Source organism: Bison bison, unplaced genomic scaffold (assembly GCF_000754665.1).
Source record: "Bison bison bison isolate TAMUID 2011002044 unplaced genomic scaffold, Bison_UMD1.0 scf7180017864349, whole genome shotgun sequence".
NCBI classification, from domain to species: Eukaryota; Metazoa; Chordata; class Mammalia; order Artiodactyla; family Bovidae; genus Bison; species Bison bison.
The window spans coordinates 5,847,079-5,856,559 of NW_011494921.1; the positions used below are offsets into that span (position 1 = coordinate 5,847,079).

A 9,481-nucleotide genomic window follows, 5' to 3' on the forward strand; every position below is an offset into this window, starting at 1 on the left:
CTTCCAAGGAGCAAACGTCTTTTAATTTCATGGCTGCAGTCACCATCTGCAGTGATTCTGGAGCCCCCCAAAATAAAGTCAGCCACTGTTTCCAGTTTTCCCATGACATAACCTGCCACAATTCTGAGAACTGGCCTCAAGAAATGGAAATAACCAGCACTGGAACTGAAGAATAGCTGTACCTAAAACAATCAAGATAATGCAGGTCAGACCATCGATGACCCGTCTCAAGATGACTGTCAGAGCTGACTGTGCTGTTTCTACATGCAGTCCCCGCCCTCCCTCTATAAAAGCTCTTGCCCACTTGGCTGTCACGGTGGGGAGGAGTCAGCCTTCGGACAGGTGTCTGCCCTCCTCCTCCAGCCCCTGAACTTCTGGTTACATTATGTCCTCACCTCCTGTGAGCCTTCCTTACCTCCCTTCTGAGTGCAACACCTGGCTTTAGCTCCCATGCACCCCCTCCTCCGTTTAAAGACACACATCTCTCTGCAGATTACCTGGCAGAGACTGGGGACATTTACTCTGAAGTGGGTCCCCAGCCTGACCTCAAATCAGAATCATGTAGGGAATTAGGGACACTTCCTAAAACCCAGATTGCCAGGGTCCAACTCTGAAACATGGGTCAAGCTTTCAGGCGTGGTGTCTGGGTAGCTGTGTGGTTTCAAGTTCTCCCAGTGATTCCAATGCAGCAGGTTTAGAAAACAGCGTTAGGAATCCCTAGACCAATGGGCAACCATCACGCCTCTTCCTGCATCATCTAATGCTTGTTGCTGTTCAGTTGCTAAGTCGTGTCTGACTGTTGGTGACCCCATGGATTGCAGCACTTCAGGCTTCCCTGTCCTTCACCATACCCCAGAGTTTGATCAAACTCACATCCATTGAGTCAGTGATGCCATCCAACCATCTCATTCCCCGCCACCCTTTTCTCCTTTTGCCTTTAGTCTCTCCCAGGATCAGATTCTTTTCCAATGAGTCGGCTGTTGGCAACAGGTGGCCCAAGTATTGGAGCTTCGGCTTTAGCGTCAGTCCTTCCAATGAATATTCATGATTGATTTCTTTTAGGATTGATGGTGGCGGTGGTTTAGTAGCTCAGTCGTGTCTGACTCTTTGTGAACCCATGGACTGTAGCTCTCCAGGTTCCTCCATCCATGGGATTTCCCAGGCAAGAGTACTGTAGTGGGTTGCCATTTCCTACTCCAGGGGATCTTCCCGACCCAGGAATTGAACCTGGATCTCCTGCATTGCAGATGGATTCTTTATCATCAAGTCACTCGGGAAGACCGTCCTTTAGGATTACTTTTTATAAATAAATCATTCAGAGGATCCTTATGTTATAGAGTAGACTTCAAAATTGGCATACACTTTTAAGGAAAAAAAACTCACAGAAATCCCATACTTGCTATGCCTTATGGCTCAATCGACACACCCACCCAGAATATACACATTCACACCCCTCTGTTATTAGGGGACTTCGTGGGAAAAAGTGAAAAGGGCAGGTCTGATATGTTACCTCTCCCATGAATATTGGACATTTCAGAGGACCTCAGGGAGTAGAGCACAGAAACTTCTCTGGAATGAAATTAGACATAAATGAAAGTGATGGTGGAGCTGTAGACATTGTAGATCAGGCAACACTTGGGAACAGCAGGAGTTCCCCACCCCTCCACTCACACCAGGCAGCAAAGAATAATGAACCATCAGCTCCTGCTGCTGGAACGCCTGCTAGGTGGATACAACAGCCCTGCAGGGTAGGCATCGCCATTCCTACCTTATCAGTGACACTCTAACCACCCACCTAGCAGATTTGCATTCAAGTTCTCCAGAGCCCCATTCTCCCCTCCCATGATGGGATGCCTGTGGAGGAAGTGAGCAAAGGCTGTAGGTAGGAGACTCACCCTGCAAAGGTAGTGACAAGACAAAGCAGCCTCTGCTCCCAAGAGCCTCCCAGGTGAGAAATGGCCCTTTAGAGCCAGGACAGGTCAGGAAGACTGGGCGTCTGAGAGCCCGCAGGAAGCTAATCCCCAGCAAGGGCGGGGTCGGGGCCAACATCCTTAAATGAATTCTGCTTTTGTGGCTTCCCGGTAACCTGCTTACTGTCATCAGAGCGGCTGCTCATATTTGTTAAGGACCACAGATGGGCCCTGATTAGGTTTCCGGCCGGTCATAGCATTATACCTGGATCATATTTGGGTTAACTGTCTGAAGCTGGGCTAATGTCCTTCCTCTATGACAGGCCCCGCCCCCTCCGAAGGCTGAACCCCTCTTTCCTGCAGACTTGGCCTGTGTGAGTTGTGAGGGGCAGTGAGGTTGTGGTCAGGCATCTGGAGGGCGTAAAGAGAGATAACTGGAAGAGGAGCCCAGAAATTGTCCCTCTCTGATAAAAGCACCTGGACAACCAGCTTTTTGGAAAAATAAATGGCAGGGAGACTAAGGAGGGTGACGCCTTGGCGCCGGCTCCCCATGAGTGAAAGTCCCAGAGACCCACTTGCCTGACTCATCCCGCCTTGATGTCCTGTCCCCCGCCCAACACACCCCACGCACCTTGGCCAGGAGCCAGCCACAAACCCTCCAGATCGCTCCTCAAGACTCCTCACTATGCAGACCAATTTTTCACTCATCTGGAATCCACTGCAGCATTTTAATGTGGAGCACTGGCTCCTCCATTTCTCTCCCCCGAAGAAAAATGGCTTAATTTCTCCAGCTGATAGATTTTTTTTCCTGATCCCTCAGACAGGAGAAAAAGACCCTGGGAAATCAGCCGTTGGACTCTCCACAGACATTTTACGATGGCCATAAACAGGGCTGTGGCGGTGAGATACCAGGGAGCATCCAGATTGGTGGCCTCAACATCGCTATTATGAACCTGCAAAAATGATGGCTAGATAGATACACAGATAGGTGATAGATAGTTGATAGAGACAGATCAGATAGATTAGATGGGTAGATAAATAGGCAGTACAGATGAATGGATGGAGGTGGGTGGAAAAATAGGGAAAAGATGGAAGGATGGATGGATGGGTAAGCCGTGAAAGAATATAGTCTCTCACCACATTTGAAGCATGAAATCTCTCCCCATATTTTTCCTGGCAGACATATGAAACCTTCTGAAACCAAATCCTTATAGGCTCCCCTACCTACCCACCCATCCCCAAATTGGGACAGATTTCATCAGCAGAGGAAAAATCTATTCAGGAAGGAAATTAAAGACAAAACTGGGGCTAATCCTTTTGGGTGTGTTTCCAACTGTTCATTCAGCCCGCAAGGCTCAGATGGACAGAATCAGCCCATCCTGAACGTTCTTCCTCCTCGGAGGCTAAAGATGGCATCGTCTGGCCTGGAGCAGAAGGGGCCAAGGGCAGAGCGAGGACAGACCCACTTCTGGGTGAAAAGACTGGAGTTTCACTCAAACAGTGTGGTAGTTTAAGGCACAGACCCTGGCAGCAAACCCAGGGTTCTAATCCCAGATCTAATCCCAGATCTGCCCTGTGCCAACTTCGTGACTTTGGCAAGTTGCTTAATCTTTCCGGGGTTTGGTTCCTTCCTTCATTGATAAAATGGAGAGAGTAACAGCATATACCTCAGACAGTTGTGCGGATTTGGGGAATTCATGTGCCTAAAGTGGGCTTCCCTGCTGGCTCAGATGGTAAAGAATCTGCCTGCACTTCAGGAGACCCAGGTTCAGTCCCTGGGTTGGGAAGATCTCCTGTAGAAGGGAATGGCTACCCACTCCATTCTTGCCTGGAGAATCCCATGGACAGAGGAGCCTGGCAGGCTACAGTCCATAGATCTACAAAGAGTCAGATACGACTGAAATGACTTAGCATGCACGCACAATGCCTAAAGTGCTTGAAACAGAGGCTGCCAAGTAGCAAGCGCTGCAGGAGGTAAGTCAAACCTCCCCTCCAGGTTACTCACCCCCACGAAATCAGCGAGTTCACTGTACAAAGACGAGACTTTAACCCCAACAAGAAGATAATCAAATTTAATGAACTCAGCCTTAGGTTCAAGGCCAAAGGTTGCACTTAAGTATCATCTTCTTCCCTCATGCTGTTTATTGATCTTCCCTAGGCGCCAAAGCAGCACTCACCCGAAGCAAAGCCCAAGCTGGGCCTGGACTCTGAGTGCCGGGGAAGTGAACCGTGAGGCCCAAGGACTTCAACATGCAGAGCAGAATTCTCTACTTTCAGCCTCTGTGGTCTTGGAGGAGCCACTGGGCAGCCTGGGGTTTCTCAGAAGCCCTGGAGTCAGCAGACTTTATCCGGATGCTGCTCTATTAAACTGTCTGTATTCTCAGGCATAACTTAAAAGTCACCCCATGCCTACGTTAATGCTCGTTGCCTCCCTGTTAAATGTGCTTATTGATGTGTGGCCTTTCTTGGTCAAGTCGGGGACCGCAGAGGAGCTTAAGTTATAAAGGAGAAGACAGGGAGTGTTAACATTGAACTTTAACATGCAAAAATGTGCACTATTGCAAAATAGACCCCGCAAACATAGAAAACAAACTTACAATTACCAAAGGGGAAAGGGGGCAAAGGAGAGATAAATTAGAAGCTTGGGATTAACAGATATACAACGAAGACCTACTGTATTACACAGGGAATTCTACTCAATATTTTTAATAACTTATAAGGGGAAAGAATCCATAAAAGAATACACATATATTTCTTTATACATATAAAAAATATAAATATATATATAATATATCACTGAGTCACTTTGCTGTACACTCGACACCTAAAACTAACAGCATTGTAAATCAGCTATACTTTAATTAAAAAAAAAATTAGTTAAGATTATTTTGCTCAGGTGAGACATGCCATCTCCAAAAAGAAAAAACCCCAAATGTGTACCATTATCTCTCAGTGAGCCTCATTTGCATATGTCACAGGGACTGGTTAGAGACTCAGTTCCCAAACTGAAACACGTTACTGATCAACTTGATCCCCTGCCTAATGGATCAGCTCCTCCCACAGCAGGAACCAGCCAGAGTTCTCCCTGCCAGCCTGCAGTCATGACAGCCAGCCAGCTTGAAGCCAGGACATTTTCTTGGGAGAACAGGGAGTAAAACTAGAGCATGTCAACGTGATGGAATACTATGTCGCCATAAAAAATGATAGGCATGCGGACTGAGTCAATATATGGAAATGAGCGTGTGAAATAATGCTAAATGGAAACAAGAAGAACCCCCAATAGTTTGCACGCACTGATTACAATTCCATCAATAAATATGTCCACGCACTCATAAGCAAGGACTACAGGCAAATTTAGAGTCCTGTAAAGAGAGGATTATTTACTGGACTCTTTTTTTCCTCCCATAAGATCTTATATGTTTTTTATTTTTTTATGAGAAGGATAGGCAGTTTGGCCTTCGACCAACAACAGTAGCACTGAGCTGCTGACACAGTTGCTGGGACAGGAAGGGGCATTTGCTGTGGCTGAAAATACGCTTCGAGGGAAGCTATCAGTCTGAACACACACATGGTTCTCGGAGCTGTGCGGACTCTGGCCCTGCCAGGTTGAATGGGGACTCCAGGACCCCTGGACAGAGAACCAAGCCCAGAGATGGGGAAGACGGGGGAGGCCTCGAATGGATACAGCCTTGCTCCCTACTAAGTTCATATTTTGCTTTAAAGGAAGGTGATCACATAGTCCTGGCTTTTCCAGGCACAGCCCTAGTTGTGCCATGGTCCTAGTATAAACGTTAACAACATCCCCTTTTATCATGAAAGTGTCCCTGTTAAGATTATGAAGAATACAGTCATCCTACTGAAAGGGCCATGCTGGTCTCCTCGCCACCTAAGATGCACAGAATACCTATACAAGACTCCGGGGTACACAGCTGCCCTCCTCACCTCACAATGAGCAGGAAATCAGGATGTTGATTCTGTCCCCTCTTTACAAGGATGCCCAGCCATGGGTAAGTGTTAGGATTGCTGGCAGTGCTGAGCTAGAGCCAAATGGCTCATCTTTCCAACACCACGTTCAATGATGTCATCTAGCAGCTTGAGATCAGCACAGATGGGAATATTTATACCGTGGAAATCAGGAAATGCTACTAAGCTGAGCTTCTCTCCCCACTGCCTGCCCCCACCCCCAGGAAGCTGGTTGTAAAAGATTTAGCAGCATGCCATGGATTGCTGGAGTCAGTGAAGCCAGAATGGAAACCATCTTATGGGACTGTGTGATCAGACAGGTCCACCCTTAGCCCCCAGCCAAAGGGCACAGCCACATGTTACACAAAGTACCAAAGACCCTGATGCTGGGAAAGATTGAGGGCAGGAGGAGACGGGGGCAACAGAGGATGAGACGGTTGGATGGCATCATCGACTCCATGGACATGAGTTTGAGCAAGCTCTGGGAGATAGTGAAGGACACAGAAGCCTGACGTGCTGCAGTCCATGGGGTCACAGACAGTCGGACACGACTGAGCGACTGAACCACAACAACCAAGGAGGAATCAGAAAACTGTGGGGTGAGGAGGCTGCTTGCTGGACGGAGGGAGGAGCAAGCATCTCTTCCTTTCCACACATATAGAATGAAACAAACTGAGAACACAAACACATCGAATCATTTGCCTCAGAATATGATGGCTTGAATCACATTTGCCACCTGACCAGGTTATTTGCATCCTATTAAAGCAGGTCAGTGGTGTGCCACTGCTACAGCACCAAGGCTTCCCACAGTGACAGCCTTTGAATCACGCCTCTTTCTTCATCATACGAGTCACTGAAAACCCCCGCCCCTGTTGACACTGTGACATGGGTGTCACTCTAAAAAGTGGCTTACTCTTCGGCACCAACACCTTGCTAAATCCCCCCTCGATGCACACCGTCCTCCTGCAGCGCCTCCGTAGAGCCCTTCACAAAAACCAACATTTCACGGTCATGGACAATTCATTACTTCCTGCCACACGCTGTGTATTGCCAGCTCCCTTTGTAACCATGGCAAACATACGACAAACTCCGCAAAGTCTTAAGAGGCTTTTTTTTTTTTTTTTATTGAAGGATAATTGCTTTACAGAATTTTGTTGCTTTCTGTCAAACCTCAGCATGAATCAGCCATAGGTATACAGATATCCCCTCCCTTTTGAACCTCCCTCCCAATCCCACCCCTCTAGGTTGATACAGAGCCGCTGTTTGAGTCTCCTGAGCCATACAGCAAATTCCCATAAGCTATAAGCAAGGTGAAAAGAGATTTCTAAAGTAACTTGCTGGTACCTGCCCTTCAGTGCTTGGTTAGTGAGTCAGCTAAATTCCAAAGGGTCAGTGAAAGGATTGAAGGTGAAGGAAATCCCGGTCTGATCACGGAACGCAAGGTACTGAAGGAAAAAGAGTGGCAGTGAGGGTCACTGGCGCCGATTTCCGAAGAACCCTGTGTGCACAGGCTTCGAGGGCTTCCCAGGCGGTGCTGCTGGTAAAGAATCCACCTGCAACGCAGTTAGATATAAGAGACATGGTTTCGATCCCTGAGTCGGAAAGATTCCCGGGAGGAGGGTATAGCAACTCACTCCAGTATTCTTGCCTGGAGAATCCCATGGACAGAGGAGCCTGGCAGGCTACCGATCATGGGGTCCCAAAGAGTTGGACACAACTGAAGCAACTTAGCACAAACATGTAGGCTTCGAGGATGAAAGAGGAGCTATGTCTGCACTGACCAAGCATATCCTGGGTGCAACGTACTCAGCTTAGTGGCACGGGATAATTCAGGAAAGTGAAGACACGTGTTCTTTGCCTATATAAACTTGCAAAAGAGACTGTATGGAGGCAGAGGACATATTGAGGTGCTAGTGAATGGGAGAGAGAAGACAAACCAAAAGGGCAATCCTTGTCTTACCACAGTGATGAAGGGAAGCAGAACTAATGTAGCGCTTGCGGCTGGACTGGATTATTCAGGGCTATCTTCTGGACGAGGGCTTTTGATCACAGCTCTTAAATGTATTCCACTGGCAGCTATGGGGTGGTGGGTGGGGGGTGCGGGTGATTTCAAGAGCTAAAAGTGAACCAAAAATTATGAAGTCCTAGAAATGAGAAAAGCATATTTATCTTTAGTTCGGTTCTGGTTATTCCAGAATTCTGCCTATAAATCTTTGATTTTTTTTTTCCTCAATGATAATTCTGCTACTCCAAAGTTTTCTCAAGATTTCAATGTGTTTAGGACCCAGGAGGAAGATTTAGATAGCTGATGATGTGAGCACCAGGGAAGCAGCTACCTTTCCACTGGGCTAGTTTTGCTCATCAGCCCCTCCTACCAGTCTGTGAGCTTGGTAAGTGTGGGCACCATGCCAGGCTCTGCAGGTACTGTGTGCCCAGTGCCTCGTGCAGGAAGGTTGGGCCAGCCTCAGCCTTGGTTGAAGGCTTGGATGACGGTCATCTTGACACTGGGATCACTGGGGTCAGCAATAGTCATTTTTACCACGTGAGAATCCTAGCGCCTCCCTCGGGCAAACTCAAATTCTCCCAAGAGACATTTATCTACTCCTGAGGCCACCTTGCTGTACTTGGATGGAATCTCGAAAATGACAGAATGATCTCTGTTCGTTTCCAAGGCAAACCATTCAATATCACGGTAATCCAAGCCTATGCCCCAACCAGTAACGTTGAAGAAGCTGAAGTTGAACGGTTCTATGAAGACCTACAAGATCTTTTAGAACTAAGACCCAAAAAAGATGTCCTTTTCATTTTAGGGGACTGGAATGCAAAAGTAGGAAGTCTGGAGTAACAGGCAAATTTGGCCTTGGAATACAGAATGAAGCAGGGGAAAGGCTAATAGAGTTTTGCCAAGAGAATGCACTGGTCATCGCAAACACCCTCTTCCAACAACACAAGAGAAGACTCTACACATGGACATCACCAGATGGTCAACCCGAAATCAGACTGATTATACTCTTTGCAGCCAAAGGTGGAGAAGCTCTATACAGTCAGCAAAAACAAGACCGGGAGCTGACTGTGGCTCAGATCATGAACACCTTATTGCCAAATTCAGACTTAAATTGAAGAAAGTAGGGAAAACCATTAGACCATTCAGGTATGACCTAAATCAAATCCCTTAGATTATACAGTGGAAGTGAGAAATGGATTTAAGGGACTAGATCTGATAGAGTGCCTGATGAACTATGGAATGAGGTTTGTGACATTGTACAGGAGACAGGGATCAAGACCATCCCCATGGAAAAGAAATGCAAAAAAGCAAAATGGCTGTCTGGGGAGGCCTTACAAATAGCTGTGAAAGAAGAGAAGTGAAAAGCATAGGAGAAAAGGAAAGATATAAGCACCTGAATGCAGAGTTCCAAAGAATAGCAAGGAGAGATAAAAAAGCCTTCCTCAGCGGTCAATGCAAAGAGATAGAGGAAAACAACAGAATGGGAAAGACTAGAGATCTCTTCAAGAAAATCAGAGATACCAAAGGAACATTTCATGCAAAGATGGGCTCGATAAAGGACAGAAATGGTATGGACCTAATAGAAGCAGAAGATATTAAGAAG

At 47.0% G+C, this 9,481-nt stretch overlaps 1 long non-coding RNA gene across 1 annotated transcript in view; it reads left to right on the top strand.

Annotated features, from left to right (window-relative positions):
* LOC104999255 overlaps window positions 1-4,287 on the top strand; it is a 19,439-nt gene extending 15,152 nt beyond the window's left edge. Inside the window, exon 3 of the long non-coding RNA XR_826576.1 lies at window positions 4,069-4,287. This is a non-coding gene — a long non-coding RNA (uncharacterized LOC104999255). The remainder of the gene's footprint in view (window positions 1-4,068) is intronic.
* The last annotated feature ends 5,194 nt before the right edge of the window (window positions 4,288-9,481 follow it).